The sequence below is a fragment of the Mustela nigripes genome, chromosome 2, assembly GCF_022355385.1.
Source record: "Mustela nigripes isolate SB6536 chromosome 2, MUSNIG.SB6536, whole genome shotgun sequence".
NCBI classification, from domain to species: domain Eukaryota; kingdom Metazoa; phylum Chordata; class Mammalia; order Carnivora; family Mustelidae; genus Mustela; species Mustela nigripes.
Window position 1 is genome coordinate 126,308,347 of NC_081558.1, and position 17,130 is coordinate 126,325,476.

General features: G+C 37.7%; 1 protein-coding gene across 8 annotated transcripts in view; it reads left to right on the forward strand.

Moving 5' to 3' along the window:
• The window catches only part of MECOM (MDS1 and EVI1 complex locus), a 544,809-nt gene that overhangs the window by 443,835 nt on the left and 83,844 nt on the right, over window positions 1–17,130 (forward strand). The gene's annotated exons all lie outside the window — the stretch shown is intronic.

Below are 17,130 nucleotides of genomic sequence, written 5' to 3' on the forward strand. Positions count from 1 at the left end.
TAAGCGGATCCGCTATTTTCTTGGTGATTGCTTCTATGGGTACGATAGGAATGAGACGACCGTTAAAAAGGTATTTGTGCAAGGCCTTTAAGAAATAACTCAATGTGGGACGCCTGGGTGGCTCAGTTGGTTGGACGACTGCCTTCGGCTCAGGTCATGATCCTGGAGTCCCGGGATCGAGTCCCGCATCGGGCTCCCAGCTCCATGGGGAGTCTGCTTCTCTCTCTGACCTTCTCCTCGTTAATGCTCTCTCTCACTGTCTCTCTCTCAAGTAAATAAATAAAATCTTTAAAAAAAAAAAAAAAGAAATAACTCAATGAGTCGAAAGGAGGACAAAGGACGCAAATGATGGAGCAAAGTACACATTATATGAGCCCCGCAGACGGCGCTACAAGTGAGACTGCCCCAGTGTGCGTCTAATTTATGTAGCTGATAACCCAAGTTAACAGAGACCCTGGCACTATTATGGAGGTAATATTTTCTCAAGGATGTTCAGTCTTAAACAACTTCTTCCTGTATTAGGTTCATACATGGTTTTCTTTAACATAAAGCAGGTATGTCTGTTCTCTTGTTCCATTTCATTTTCTTGGAAAAATAAATTTATTGCAGGGCCGCTGGATGGAAATTCTGCTGACTGTTTACGACTGACGTTGCTCTCCCCTCTTCTGTATTACCCAGGGAATTAGTTCAATATAGAGCTTATTCCACACCCATTTCTTTCTTTTTCCCCTCTCCATCCTTTGCAGGGTTTGGTTTCAAAACCTATATTGCCACAGAGCAGCTGGTAGCATTTAGCAAACCACCTGCACAAGTAGTTCTGTTTCCAGTGGAAGAAAATTTAGCTTACATAAGGCCAAAACCGGTAAGGTGTCGGCTTTTCCATCTTTATTTGTATTTGTGTACATTTTCTTACTCATTGATGAATGTTCTGCTAAGTGTAACTCAACTCCTTGGTAAAGAATGAGAAACAGTATGGTGTAGCAGTCCTTTGTTTCAGTAAGGCTCTGGTAAATTGGAACTTTGTCAGGAAGGCAAGAGGTTGATTGTAGCCAGGAAGAGACTCTTAAAATCTGTGACTTCTTTGAAGGGTGAGAAGGCACCCTCTTAAATTAGAAACTCTGCTGTGATTTTCCAGGTAACGGTTCCTACTGCCGACTAGGACAAGTGTCCCAGTGAGTGCTGGCTTCCCATGAAAGGCATTGTGTGGTCAGATTTTGAATACCCCATAGTAAATAAATCACCTTCCTACTGCTTGGGAATAAGTTTAAATCTCAAAGATTTTATTAAATTGTTCACATTACTACACACTGAATATTGATCTGAACTGCACTAGTAGTGACTAATGTGTCAAGAGGAGACTTTCTTTAAATCAAGGTAGTTATTCTATAAATGAAACTCCAACCTGAAAAGCTGGTCATCTACAAATAATATCTGATGACTAACTTATATAAGTAAACTGCAGCTCGTAAGTCATTCTTGCTTACCTCTCTCATGTACTCCTCAGTTGGCATCCCCCCCACCGCCCTTAGGTAGAGGAACTGAATCCGAGGAAAGCTATGTGACTTGGTCAAGGTCACTTCGCTGGTTAAGAGTAAATTCATTCAGACTTCTAGTATAGTCACCTTTCAAGGAGAAGAGTTTAACGGTTTGTATTGTTTCATATAGGCCTGAAAGTTATTGAGACCCACATATATAGAGATGCAGTTATTGTCTCTAGGAAACTAGGCCATGTATATACTATGCAGGATGCTGATTTCTTTTTGAATCCCGTCGTGAGATGGAAAGGATCCTAGAAGAAATTTAGAAGAATATCATGGCTTTATTAAAAAACCAAATATATGTGACCAAGGTCACCCACTGGCAGTGCTGATACTTGAACCCAAATCAATCCCTTTGCTTTTCTTTCCCTTCCCTCCTTTCCCTTCCCTTGTGTTTTCTCTTTCGTTTCCTTTTCATTTCTCTTTCCTTTCCTTTATCCATTTCTCTCTCTCTTCTTTCCTCTCTTCTTCCTCAAATACTGGAACGCATATTCTGAGCCAGTTTCTACTCATCCAAGCTAGGTGTTGAATTTTAAAAACCCACTAATAAATAAGACTCCTCCCCTGCCTTCAGGAGTTTTAATGAGGGATACAATTAACTGGTACAGTGCCATCTGTCATGGTGGAGGTATAGAATATTAGGTGTGTGTGATGCTTGGGAGGGATATACAACCAAGTCTAGAGGGAGTCAGAGGTTTCCTTAAGGGAATATATCTTAACCAACACCCAAAGGATGACTAACTATTCTAATGAAAGGGAGTTTTATAGTAGCAGAGAAGAATGCTCAGGTATTAGCCCAGACGCAAGAGAAAGAATGGTGGAATTTATCATTTGAAAGAAGTTTGATATGAGTATGGGTGGGCAGGGAGCATAGTGAGAGAAGTACTGGATGAATTCCCTTTAAAGATAAATTGAATTCAACATTAGATGTTTGTAAGATGCCATTAGGAGCTATGAAGATGATAAGATAATACTCTTGAATTATAATGGAGTAATATAAGATAGTGAATGATAAAATGGTAAGTCCCCCCTAAGAGGATACAGATTATGAACTTCTCTTGAGGTTCAGAGACAAAAGAGATCATTGTTGGCCATAGTAAGCCACCATAGTAAGACACCAAAGGAGGTGTCAAGGAAGATTTTCAAAGATGAGTAGCATATCTGTAGATCATACTTTCTTGTATTCCTTCTCTCAGTGAGCAAATAGTCTTTACTGTCTGTCTCTGTCACCTCAATTTCCATTCAGTCTTCATCATAGTACAAGTTCTATTTTGCCCAAAACACCTGAAGAATTAGTAGTGACCCCCAACTGCCAAATCCAGTGCATTTTTCAGTCTTTTGCCCACTATAATGTCCTCAGAACAATTTTCTCCTTCTCAAACCCTATTCCTCCTCTGGCTTCTGGACCAGCACTTACTTCTGTGTCCCCCCTGTAATTCTGTCTCCTTATCTTCCCCTTCACAGACCTCAACTCTTGGTATTTCCAGAGTACAGACCTCAGCCTTCTTTCTTCACCTGAAGAGTCTATCTAATTATCCATTAAGGACTCCCAAATAGTGACCTTAATCTCCAAACCTACAATTCCATCCTCTTGCTGAACATCTGTACCTGAGTATCTTACCCCACTTCAAGTGAAGTGAGATCCCTTCCTCCTCACCTTATTTCCCATTGTAGTTAATGGTTTCACCTTGCTTTTCAAGCTAGAACTTGAAAGCTTACCTTGACTTCTTGCATTCCTTTTCTCTTCACTCATGTCTATTGATTTGCCAAATTTAATAATCTCTACTTCAGAGATATTCCTTGATTCTGCTGAGTTTCTCAAAGTGGCACTGCTTTCCCATTGATTCAGAGCTTCACCACCCATTGCCATGACTGCATGATGAGTGCTTTCCCTGCCATCACCATTTTTTTCCTAAACATCAGTGTTGAGATAATCTTTTATTTGCTTAAGGAATTACTTTGTCTCCTTCTTGTTCTGCTAAATTGCTGGGTCCCTTAAAGATGCCTTAAAGAGTAGCACTGGTACGGGGAGGCTCCTGAGCAGCTCAGTAAGTTAAACAAAGGACTTCTGATTTTTGCTCGGGTCATGATCTTGGGGTAATGGGATCAAGCCCTGTGTGTGTCTTTGCACTCAACATGGAGTCTCCTCTCTTTCCAACTTCACCTCTTTCTTTAGTATTTGTGAATTTGTGCAAGATTTTGCTTAGGAAAACAAAGTGTTCTACAGCTAAAAGTTTTTAAAAATTAGAAAGTCGAACTCTGTAGTCTGATATATGTAGCCTTTGGTGATTTGATTCCAAACCTTCTCTTTAGCCCCATCTCTTCCCTCTCCTTGCCCCTCACCCTAATCATCATTCACTCAGGGTTCTCCTGAAAGCACTGTTGTCTGTCACCACTCCATGTCTTTGTTTATGCTGATTTTCCCACTTGGAAGTCCGCCATATTTGCTCTCCATTTTCTTCACCTTCTCTAACCAGCAAATTCCCGATGATTCAACTCAAATCTTGCTCTCATAGTTGTTCCTGAGAGAGTAGTCTGCATGATCATCATCTCTTCTATAATCCTTAAAACATTAGTCACCTCTACCTTCAGATTGTTTTCTCTTTGGCCTCCCAGAGAGGGCAGAGAATGAGTCTTCCTTATGTATTGGTAGCCCAGCATCCGTGATACCGGAAGTGCTGCTCAGTTAATGCCAGCTCTGGTTGCTGGCTTCTCTGGTTGTAGCTGCTATTGCTACAATGGCAAAGCCAAAGGACATTTTTGAGCAAAGGGGTAAAATATCAAGAATGGAATTTAGATGTTTAGGATGATTGATCTCAAAGTCAAGTGCAGAACAGAGAAAGGGAGAAAGTCTAGGGTCAGGGAGAGAGAGGGGTCTAACTGAGATTCTCAGAACAGCATGGTATAAGTTAGATTAAAATCTACCACAGATTCATTGCTGAATTGGTGGATATATCTCAGAGGAGAAAAAGAGAAGACTGAAAAGTTTGTTCATTTTCTTTAGAAATTCTAATTATGGCAATGAGAGTTTTGGTCCATTTCTTTGCTTTGTGTATTTGCTCTGTGGAGAGCAGATAAGCTACTTGGTTCTACCAGTCCTCCCCATCTCCATCACATAGCTGGAGTGGTGGCAGCAGAAACAACATGTCCTTGTATGTGCCAGACATTGTGCTCTCTGCATTACAAGCATAATCTCCAAGAGATAGTGAGATAAGTACTATAATTACCTTCACATTAGAGACGAGGACAGTGAGGCTCAGAGAGGTGAACTAGCTTGCACAAAGTCTTGTAACTGGGAAGTTGTGGACCATGGGTAGGAACTCAAATCTGTCTGAATCAAAAGCCTGACCTTCATTCCTACTCACTACTCAATCTCAATAGGCTCTGTTTAGCCAAGGACTTTTGGATCTAATATCTGAATATTCAACAGGAACTCAGGTAACATATCCTTCATTAATGCAAACCAGGGAGCTCAGAGTTCCAGAGAAATAAATTCCCTAGATGTCTAAATCTCACTTCTTTGAGCCTGGTAGCTTCTATAATGTTGCCAAAAGGATGGAAAACTTTCCTAAAATCATGATTCCAGGAAACCAGATAACTGATCTTATTAGATTCTTGTCCTACATCAAAGTAAATTGGCACTGAGTGACTCTCTCTTCAGAAAAGTGTATAAGCTCTGGCACGTGGGCTTAACCTCTAGGCCGTCCAAATTAAAGGCAATTTTCCCACACGTGTGAGTTCTCACCCAGGTCTCATGTAACTGAAGTTGTTTGATAGTTTCCAGCAGATGTTGACTCACAACTTGCTTCACGGCCTTAAACCAGTTGAATGGCAAGCAGTTTTCAAAGTGTGGTGGACCACATGCATCAAATATTGGGATACTGCAGAGTTTAGGACTCAGCCTCAGGTCTCCTGGTTTCAAAGCTTTGGGGCAAAGACCAAAATCCTGCTTTGAAGCAAAGCACGGTGAAGAGGAATGTGGCGATGGTCCTTGGGATAAAGGGGAATTGAAAGTGCTGAGCATGGTTGTTAAAGCCTGCAGACATTTAATAATAATAATAATAATAACAGCAGCTCTATTTTGTATTGTACCCCTCAACTGCCTTTCAGTGAGCAACCGTCTGTGCTAATTAATCACGAGCATATCAGCTCTGTAAATATTTTGACTTTGTTCTAGCAATTCTCACAGCTGCCTAAGTGATCCCTCTTCCTACGGTTCATTCTGTTTAGCCTTTGATTTGCATCTCTTATCTCCAAATATGTATAATTAGGTTTCTGAGGGCCACCTCTGAGCAGGAGCTATACTTGTGTTTCCTACAAAGGCAACATTATTAGTCCCACTGCATATGACCAAACCCAGACTTCAGGAGCTTAATTGATGTGGCCAAGGTCATGAAAGCAGGGAACTGGAACTGAAGTTTGAACCCAGGTCACCTGCCTCCATAATTGTGCCTTTCTTCAATGTGCCAGGTCACGTTATACCATGTGGCTTTTTTCTTGTTAGGTACAGATACAGCTACTGGTCAAGGATCCTATCCAGGTTGCATGGGTTACACGGTCACCAGAACTTTTTCTGTGGCACAGGTGTCTGTGCAACATCCGGAATCTTCATCTTAAGTTATAGCCCTGGGAAACATAGGAAAATTGTTTCACTTCAACTTCGAGACATAGTTGAAGTCGGGAATTATTTTTAGTAGAAGTTTTATTTGTTGGTTGCTTATTTTTACCAATTTCACTAACCTAATTACAAGTCTCTTCTTCCCTGGGCACCATAGCTGAATATTTAGTCAGAAGTGACCAGTAGGACTTTCTGCAAAGATAAAAATGTTCTAAGTCTTGATTGTTTGATATACTTGGCACTGGCCACATGTGCCTCTTACACTGTATGGCCAGCAGGACTGAGGAACTGAGTTTTTCATTTTAATTAATTTATGTTTAAATGTACATAGCTACCTGTGGCTTGTGGCCACCCTATCGGACAGCAGAGGCCTAAATAGGTCTACAGGAAGACAACAAATTTGGGTGGTGAAGGATTCAGATCTGGAGCCCAACTGACTGGCTTATTAGCCTGTATGACTTTGTGTAAGTTACTTGGCATGTCTTTTTTTTTCATTACTTGAGGGCTCATCAATGTTAGTAGCTATTATTTTGACCATTACTAATTTTAGCTCAACTTCCTAAAGAATTTGAAGTTTTTGCCTTTTTTGTGACTAGAAATCCACTTAAGTGTTGATAATGTGGTGGCTGCTTAATAAATTTGTATTGAATTAAGTTTCTGAAATCCCTGATTTAGGACTTTTGATATGTAGACTGAAGTGCATATGTAGAGAGAGTGCTAGGGAGACTGTCAGAGAAGGCCTCCCCTTCTTCAGATACACAATAGAAAAGTATGTCTGTTTGTCAAGACAAATGAGAAGAAAAGGAAATGAACAGTCACTAATACTTAGAAAAAACCTTAAATTTTTTTTTCTCATCTCTTGTCCCATGTGACTCAATACCCATGACCTTAAAAAGTCCAAGTTTGAAAAGTCTGAGGAGGTGATCAAGGAAAGGGCATTTTAATAGGACATGTGATAAGTAGTAGGAAATAGGTTCTGATCAAGCATATTATAAATATGGATCTTGATGATTTTTATTAGCCAGTCCATTTCAAAGTAACCACACACACCTAACCACACACACCTAAAGACGTTTGCGCACCACATTTTGTATGTACGTGCGTGTCTATTTGTGTGTATGTGTATATAGATTAAGACTGACATTAAAATTAGATAGTAAAACCTTTTCATTTAGTGCCAACAAAGTCTAGCCACAATAAATTGAAAATGTGAACTGCTTTGGCATGCCTTAGCTTTATAAAGCCCTGGAAATGGCTATACAAATATTTTTCTAAATGGAAATCATATTAGACTTGAGGTTTGAAGTACTGTAGATAGGAAAGAGAGGTAAATAATTGCCTTTTTTTTTACTTTGTGACCATATTGTAAATGCCAGACAATGGAAAAACTAGTAAAATTAAAAAGGTATTCCTAAAGCGAAACAACATACTGGCTCACAAATTGTCTTTCTTCATCATCGGCATTGTGGATTTATATTGACTACATTGCTAACGACTTAGCTACGCAGGGAACAACTCAGGCTGCTTGGCTTGGGCTGGGCTGCAGGTCTAGTTCAGAAATGGCGTAGGAGGTGGGATTCAAGAGCTACCCTGCTATCAGTGAAGGCTTATGGCTGCTTGGTTGACAGCTTAAAATGAGAGACCAACTGCACGACCAAAGGAAATATAATATGATCTTTTAATGAGTTGAATGCAGAGAAGTGTTTGAGGAAAAGGAACCGAGGTTCTTCTGAAGGGATTTGGTGGTCACAGTCTATATCTTCATTAGCTGGTAAAAGGTGCCAAGTGTAGATATTTTGCAGTTTATTCTGAAGTAATTCCCTTCCTTTAAAAACTATCAGTGGCAGGCTACCAAGATGGCTCTATTGTTACCTTCTTGTTTAATTGTTGACTTTGTGTTGATTTTATTATTCAGGTAAGCCCCACCTATTGTTTCAGAGGTCAAGGAGCTTTTTCATTGCATTCAGTCTCAACTGTAGCCTCTGGTCAACCGCACTCTTTCTTCTTAGGCAAACATTCTATAGCAGCTGGGTTGGAAACTATCATTCCACACATCACAGCAAATCTCAGACAAGTTGAGTTTAATTATTCCCTGTTGACTAGCTCTGCCATTACTAAAATCTCTTTTAACACGCTGACATCTAGAGTGGAAGTGTAGGGTTTCTGAGCTCTCAGCACAATGGCTTTTGCATTAATATCTCACAGTTTATTTCATGGAGCAAAGGCCTGCTTGTGGTGTCTAAAATTTGTTTAAACATAAATTGCAAAGAAAGTCATGGTGACAAAATAGAGCTGTATATAGGGAAAAGAAAGCCCTTGAATAGGTTTAGGTATTTTTTTAAAAGTGCATTTCTCTTATAAAAAAACTTTTTTTTGCCTTTCTAGTGCATGTCAAAGATTTTAATCACCCTTTTGTTTTTGTTAATTTTTATGTTTTATTACTCTGCTGAATAAATAGTATGGGTATAATGTATCCCAAACTAAACTTCATGATGTTTAACAAACTGTAATTTCATGATTAATAGTGCCTAATCTGAATGTCCCACAAAACTTTATTTGGTGAGAGGTGTTCAGTGTTACTATGGCTTAGCAACCTCACAAAAGGGACAGTTCAGTGATTGTTTCCAAGGAGATTTAAAGTCTTACGAGTTATGAGCAAACAATAAAGCTTTGGCATTGGATATCTATTATAACATGTACTACAATTGAGTACTACTTAGAAATTAAGTAATAGGGAAAGAACTGAATATTGTTTAAAAAATCATTTTGTAGTATCAGACATGGGAGAATCTAGCATGTAGGCACTGTGGCTTTAAAGTTACATGTGCTTAGTGAACTTCATCTTAGCTGGCCAACACCCATTGGTTCCACTAAATACATGGCCCAAACCTTCTGTTTCTTTGCTGGCCAAACACGATTTTCCCCACCTAAGCTCCAGGCTTCCAAATTATGTCTGTGGGAGACCCTAAAACATAGCAGGAGTGACCCTGAGGGACCAAGGTCCTTCTTGATGGGATTACCTTGACTTTGCTTTTTTTGGGCAAAGGCACATCACCAATCACAAGTAATAAAAAAACAAAACAAAACAAAACACCCAAATCTGATTATGTCTCTCCTCTATCAAAAACCCTCCAATGGTTTCCCACTGCATTCATGATAAAGTTCAAAATTTATATCATCCCTTATGAGGCCCTCCATCATCTGCTACTGCAAGATCCTCAACCTACCTCTTCTTTCCAATCTTCAGCCATCTTGCAATTCTTAAACTTGACTCCAGCCTGTCACACATTGTAAACATTCACTCATTTATTTATCCATTCATTATTTATTGCATCCTGACTGTGCCAGGCACCACGTTGATTGCTAAGAGATTTGTCAGAGGGTAAAATAGACATGGTGTGTACCCCCCTGATGTCTATCAACTAGTCAAGAAGCCAGAAATGGAACAAGTAACTATAAAAGCTGTTTTCTGAGACCATTTTTCTGTTGGACATGGCTATCTCATTCTTACATTTCATGTCTCATATTAAATATCCTGTTCTGAAGGAAACTTCTTTGATCCTTCCCATAGATTATAACCTCTTAATACATGCTAAAGAAATAAAACAGAACCAAATTAGTAAAAATTAGACTTAAAGACTTTATAAAGGCCCAACTTGGCCTATGGCTTCTGGATTCTTCATGAGTCTTCACCAGTCATCTTTACTCATTTGACGATTTAGCTCCTATGGCCTAAGGCCATGCCTACTAATTTGGGGGACAAACAAGATAGAGAAGAAGCTCTAAAAGAGTTAGAAGGGATCATTTATTGAGTATGTATCCATCACAGATATTATTTTACTCCTACTTAAATACTTGATCTTTATACAAACATTGCAAAATGAGTACAGAAAAGCAGGAGAACATAGAACTACAATCCAGACCACTAATATCTGCCACTGGGAGCCCCCTGTTTTCTCAACGGAAAACTGAAAATAATAATATCTATTTCTTGAGATCATTGGGAGAATGAGATAATATACAAAAAGCCCTCAAAAGATGTCTGCCACATTGTGAGTTCTGGCTTGTGTAGAAGAGGGGAAAGGCTTGAAAGGTTTAGGTAACTTTTGAAGATCATAGAGCTAGCAATATAGAAATCAGCAGAGTCAGAATTGAGGCAGAGGTCTGTCCAGTTTCAGACCCTAGTTTCTGCTTTCTACACCAGAGCAGGTAAATAGCTACCCAGTGAGTGAAGGTGATAGAAAGGCCAATCAATAGTTACCAGAAGAGAAAGAGTCTGCTTTTAAAAGCCTGAGTTTTAAAATGTGTCTTCCAGCCTGGTTTCTGAGAATAAAGTTATTCTTGATTCCATATGTAATGGACAGCGGTGGTCATTTGAGTAATGTGCCAGATGGTTGCATAAATCCCTGGGAAGCAGCATATTCTTCTGTTTAATTTTAAAATACAATGTGTCAGGTTGAGAAGGGAAAATAAGAAAGAAATGACCCTGTCTTGTGCTGTTAAATTGCTTTCTCTAAATTTACCTTTATTTGGATGCCATTCCATAGAATCTCTTTTCTTAGAAGGCACAAGGAGCCATGTTTTAGGGAAAAAAAAAATCCCTGCATTAACATGAAACATTGTTGGTGTAACTGATACCTTTGGTATAAGGTTATCGAGTTTAGGTTTTTCTTTATACAAAGATATCTTTACTTTATGGTTTCTTCTTGCATTGTGTTTTTTTATGATGTTACTTTTTCTACCCATCCTTTGTAGTAGTCCAGAATATTAAAAAGGAGATCTTTATAATTTTGATCTCATGCTTCCATTCCTGTCTGTTAGACTAGTAATATCTAATAATGTTGGAAAGAAACACTTACTGGAAGGACCAATTGCATTTTGTTCAAAATTTACTTCCACTTTAATGAAACATCTAATACGAGCCAGGGAAAAAAAGATATGCAAGACATTTTCTTCCAGTCTCAGAAATCTTTGAGTTTAGTGGTAAATATATACCAATAGATATTAAAAAAAAAAAAAAATCTATGGAGACTTTTGCTTACCGGTCTATGGAAGCATAGCAAAATGCCCACCACTGGGAGTTTGGGGATTTGCTGTACATTCCTATAGATGAAGTCTTCAAAATAAGAATGTGTTAGTAAATAATGGGTAGAAATTATGTGCTGAGAAAGAGGGACCTGCCAAAGCAAAAGGCTCAGAACCTGAACCATGAGGGTGCATGTGTAGACTTACAAATCTGGTTTATACTTCTAGATTGCAAAGAACGATGGAGGGAGTAAGAAGATGTCGATTTGACAAGGTTGGTGGAGGCCACATGGTGCACTCTGTGTGTCATATTAGGTTCCTCGGCCTCTAGACTGTCAGTCATGGACAGCGACTGAAAGATTTTATGTAGCAAATTAACATGATTTGTATGTAAGCTAATTCATTGGTTGCACATTAGAATGCATGTAATGTGGACAAGTCTGGATGCAAGAAGTTGAATGTGATAGTTAAGGATGGAACAGGCAAGCAGTAGTGAGAAGCAATGGATATCGGCAAATTTAGGGAACACAATTCATGAGGCTTGGGGATTAGTTTTGTTTGAGACACGAGGGAGGTATAGGGTCTAAGATAGTGCAAGTCAGAGATTGAGAGTGAACAAGTGTTTCTAGACCTGGCCACACTGAATTTAAGACACCTCTGGGACAACTGGATATACCACTCTGGAGTTCAGAGGGGATAGATGTCATTGTCAGGGAGTTACCTGGGAGGGTGGGACAATTAGAGCTTTGAGAATGGTTGGAAGAAAACCCAGTGGACATGTTTAAAAGAAAATGGGCTGAAGATGAAACCCTGGGAGAAACCCATCATTTTACTCAGCAAGGGGAGAAAATGACCCCAGTGGAGGATCCATAAAAAGAATTTAGAGATGCAGAAGGTGAGCCAGGGAAGAGTGAGTCATGAATGCCAAAGTAGACCATTTCAAGGAGGAAGTGGTTATTAAGTGTCAAATGTTGTAATTTTCACCTATATTTTATGTTTATTCCTATGCTTATTTTTTATCATGTTAGCTAATGATAGAAATAGGTATGCTATGAACGGAACCAAAATTTTACATATATATATATATATATATCCTCTCCTTTCAGTAAACGATGGGGAGACAATATTGGCATGGGAATAAAATAATTATAGTAACAATCCTTTAACTGACAGTTATATAGTACTTAGAGTTTATTAGGTGCCCTGATATACCATATCACTCTACTTTAACAGGAGTCCAATAAGATAAGTACTGAGCCCTTAGATTTCTCCCCCTCTTCCCAGTGAGGAAGCCAATGCACAGTGAGGCTGAGTGACTTGTCAAGGCTACCTGCTGGTGAGCCATAGAGCTTGGACGATACCAAAGTATGTCCTCAGCCTCCTGACCTGTCAGACCTTCATAATGCCAAGTAAGGAATCTGAACATGATGAAACATAGTATAGCCTTTTAGCCTAGGAATAGAAGATCTTCATATCCATTCTTCAGGTTTATTACTTTGCTCTTAGTCATTAGCAACCAAAATCTTCAAATTCATAAAATTGCAATCATTAATATGTCAGTTACAATTTTTATATAATCTCTTTTCTGTTCCATTTTCCATCCACAGAAAGAAATTTTCTATTCCAGTTTGTTTCTTCTGAGATTAAATTTATTTGGGGGATAATTGCTAGAAACTTAGGTCTTTAATTATATCTACAGGCATTATTACAGAAGCAAGTAAAGTAAAAACATACAATCCAAAGGAAAGAAAGAAAGAAGCGAAATTGACATTTGTCCAGATTTTGTAGGATGTTGGGGAAACATTATCTTGAATGCAACAGACAATAATCTGTACAAAACAACTCAAAAAATTAAATCCATATCTTGGGAAGTTGGCATGATTGTATTACTTGATGGAAGGTGTCTACCATCCAGCTCTTAAATGTAATAATAGCATGTCCATGCCAAGTCAAACTAAAGGCAGAAAGGCAGACTTTAGAAACATATATGTATATTTTTTTCATATATTCCTCTTAGCAAAAATTTGTCGCATCTAGAACAAAAAGAGAGTTCTTTTTTCTCATTCCTCGGTCTTGTCTTTGTGTTGTCGCCTGTTAGATTTCATGCAGGATTTCACATGAGTTTCCTCTGTCTTTTACTCTACTTTGGATAGAGCCCACTGAATGTTGGTTTAGTTTCCTATTGCTCATTCTGAAGTGACCTGGTGTTCCTTTTGTATTAATGTTTACTCTCCTGGGAACTTTCTATTTTGCTGGAGTCAGTTCTCTGGCTTTCCTTTAGAAAACAAGGCCAGTAGTTCCCTGCCCCACTGCTTCATCTACATCTTAATAGTTTTCTGAGGTACTTCGCCCAGGCCAAGCTTCCCTATTTCTCTTAAGGGACTTTTCCATTTGACAACAGCTGAGGAGTAACTTCTTATCCCTTTTATTCTACATTTTCATCATTTCCTTCCTCTGCCTCAGAGTGACATGGAGTAAGGACTCGACAAATTGACTATCAAATTATTTATTCCAATAATCATTTGTTTTGTTTAAAATTATTTTCACTTTCTTCTGGATCAATTTCTAAATACATTTTAATACCATTTTTACACTTCTCCTTTTAATGGACTACAATGACCATGATATGAAATGTTAAGGGGCTTAATAACTATGTTACAAAACAATATTTCAAACTTCATTTTATCGAACATATACTGGTACCTACTATGTACAGATCACTGGAGTAGGCATTAGAAAAGATTAAAAAAATCACAAGGGCACTGTCTCCAAGAAGAACAAAGCCTAACAGGGAATTCAGGGTGAAGGAAAACTGAACAATGTACCTTAATTATTACTGGTTATTAATAGATTTCTTCATGAGAGCTAAAGCAATTTAATTAATTCTTATGACGTCAGCAAATGTCTCTAATGGAAAAACACAGTAGCATTTTACTTGCAACATCTTCTTTCTCCAAACCTTCTCTATTGCTGCTGCTTTGCTAAAAAAATAAAATTAATAATAATAGTAAAAATAATAATAATAAAGTATTTTCTGGTAGTAAATTGGCATGTTTAAAATTAAATTATGCCTGTATACTCAGAGAAGAAAACAGTCTTAAAATAATGTAAAGGCATTTGTAAGTAACACAATGATGTAAAAACAAAAACAAATTCCAGCAGTACATTTTGAAATTTTCTTATTAATCTAACAACATGGAAAGAGGAATATCCACTCATTCTAGAGTTTCAGCCTATGTGTACAAAAGACTGTTCTGTAATTTACAATTAAAACACTGTCCATTGGCTTTAGAATTTATATTCTCCTGGTAAAGAATCAAAAAGTCTACAGGGCTCATTGGAAAGGACATTATAGGTAGAATCTCAAAAGCACCTGTGAGGTCATTTAAAGAATTAGTTAACACAGTTAGTTTGGGTTTTTTGTTAAGCTGCCAAGTTGAACAGTGTACTCTTTTTCAATAGTAATAGAGAAAAATCATCCCCAGCTGCTGCCTTTATATGAGGAGAGACTGAGTCTTCCAATCCTTGATAAACTGCAGGGTGAATTCTCTGTGAAACTTTGTGGAATGTTTCTAGAATTAGGGAAGCTGGTTTATAATTCAGAGTAAAGAAATTATCATAGCTTTAGCCACCCTGAGCTGAATGGGGGGGGGGGGGACAGAACCAGTTTGCATTTCTGGCACCCACAGAAGTGTGTATACCTTTGAATTGTGCCTTCTTGTGACCTGGCCTAATTTAGTACCTTGGGAAACAGTGTAATTTGAAGTTACTTCTGAGAGAAGAGAGAAACTTGGTGCTGACTCATAAGGTCTGGGACAGACAATTTTAATGATTAAAATAGATTATCTCAATCAACAGGTAGAAATAGGATGACTCGGGCACCTGGGTGGCTCAGTGGGTTGGGCTGCTGCCTTCGGCTCTGGTCATGATCTCAGGGTCCTGGGATTGAGTCCCACATCAGGCTCTCTGCTCAGCAGGGGGCCTGCTTCCCTTCCTCTCTCTCTGCCTGCCTCTCTGCCTGCTTGTGGTCTCTCTCTGTCAAATAAATAAATGGAATCTTAAAAAAAAAAAAAAAGAAATAGGATGACTCAGTCACAAGAGGGCTTGCAGTATTAGGCATGTGTATAAGGTAGTTTGTGATAGTCTAGGGACTTCATTTCCAGTATGAAATATATAAATAGCTAAGTATAATTTTTCTAAAACATTACTTCATTGGGCCAGTGGTAAGATACCATCTTGGCCTTTGTATTTTGGCTGGCTGACATTTTCTTCTTTCCCATGAAAAAAAAAAGTAGAACTGGCCTCATATAGAATTGAACAGAACGGAGTGTCGTGCTGCCCCTCTCTGTTTATTGAGATAAACTTCTGATAAGATGGTTAAGCAGGAAGCTGGAATAATTCAGAGAAACTAAAGGCTACTTCTGGCTCCCACTATCTAAGACATATTATTTTACATTTAGAAATCTATTTTGAAGGTTCCTTTTTTTTTTTTTTTTTTAAGTACAAGATGTACTGAGTTTTGAATGATACTTTAGGTTTCTTTTTAGTGGATATTGAATAAGTGTGAAAAAATGTCAATATTTTTATTTGTATTAACACTCTGAGGTCAGAGCAAACATTTAGTAATAAGAGAGAAACTATGCCACTTGGGTTCTGGAATGTTTGCAAAGAACATAGCAGAACACACTTGGAAGTATAATTACCATCATTTCCATTTATGAAAAATTTTTATAGCATGTTGATTATTTCAGTCCAAATTAATGAGATTAAATTTAACCTCTTTTTGGTAACTCCATATGTTGATTTTCTTATCATACTAACAAGTCTTTTACCTAGTTAACAAGTCCAAGTCAGGGAGAGATTTCACCTGTGACCCAGGATAAGCTATTAAGAACTATGTTTCTGCTAAAAATCGTGTTTGATTTTTTTTCCCTACGTTAAATAATAAAACAGAAAACAAATTCTTCTTAATAGCTATTTTTGTTAGCTAAAGCAAATTGTTAATTTAATTTAACCTAGGCTTAGGGAGTGGACTTATGCTAGATGAAGGGAAAATATTATCTATAACTTTTTAAAGTGTAGAAACCAAAATCTGAGCAAATATAATTTCTTTATTTTTATCCACATGGCTTTTCAGCTAATAATATATGTACATTTAATGCAGATAAATTTTAACTCTACTATTCTAAATCACAGATATTTTGCTTTTACTATGTTCTTTGGATTTTTATATATGTTAAAGAAGTTACATCTTTGTATGGAAATCTGAATTTTTCCTCTTATTCCAGCTTTTCTGTGTGACTTGCCAATTGTCTGGTTTCAGTCAGAAGAGCTCTCTCAATGAAAATCAATGTATTATTTGGTTATTTATAGCCCAGTCTGACTACAAGGTTTAAGCACCAAGAATTTAACAAAGTAGACTGATGAGGTTTCCAAGACAGTTTTGATATGGAAAAAAAGATTAGATATAGGTTCAACATAGTCCTTTAAGTTGACATAGGAAATGAATTTAGAATCTTTTTGGTTTGCCCATAACCAATTACAGTGCAATTGATGTTAACAAATCTGACCTAGCAGGATTTTAATCTACAACCTGGCAACATTTACCAATTTCACAGCTACAATTCTTTAACTTAATATCTCTCAGGCAAACCAAAATAAAATAATACCATAATTTAATAAAGAACCAACTAGTTCAATTTAAAGTGGCATGGAAAAAAAAGAGATAATACTGTAAGGTAGAAAGTTATCAGCGTTAGCTTTGGAATCTAAAGCATTTCCAACAAAAACTCATTATAAAAAGTCTAAAAGTGGTTTCAAAAATTCCTCTAAAAATGATCAAATTATTTAACTTAGAATTGTCATTTTTGCCCCATCCCTGTCTTCATGTGACAAGCTGCTATTCCCTTTCATTTCTCAGGGGTTTTATTTATTGCATTTATTTTATTT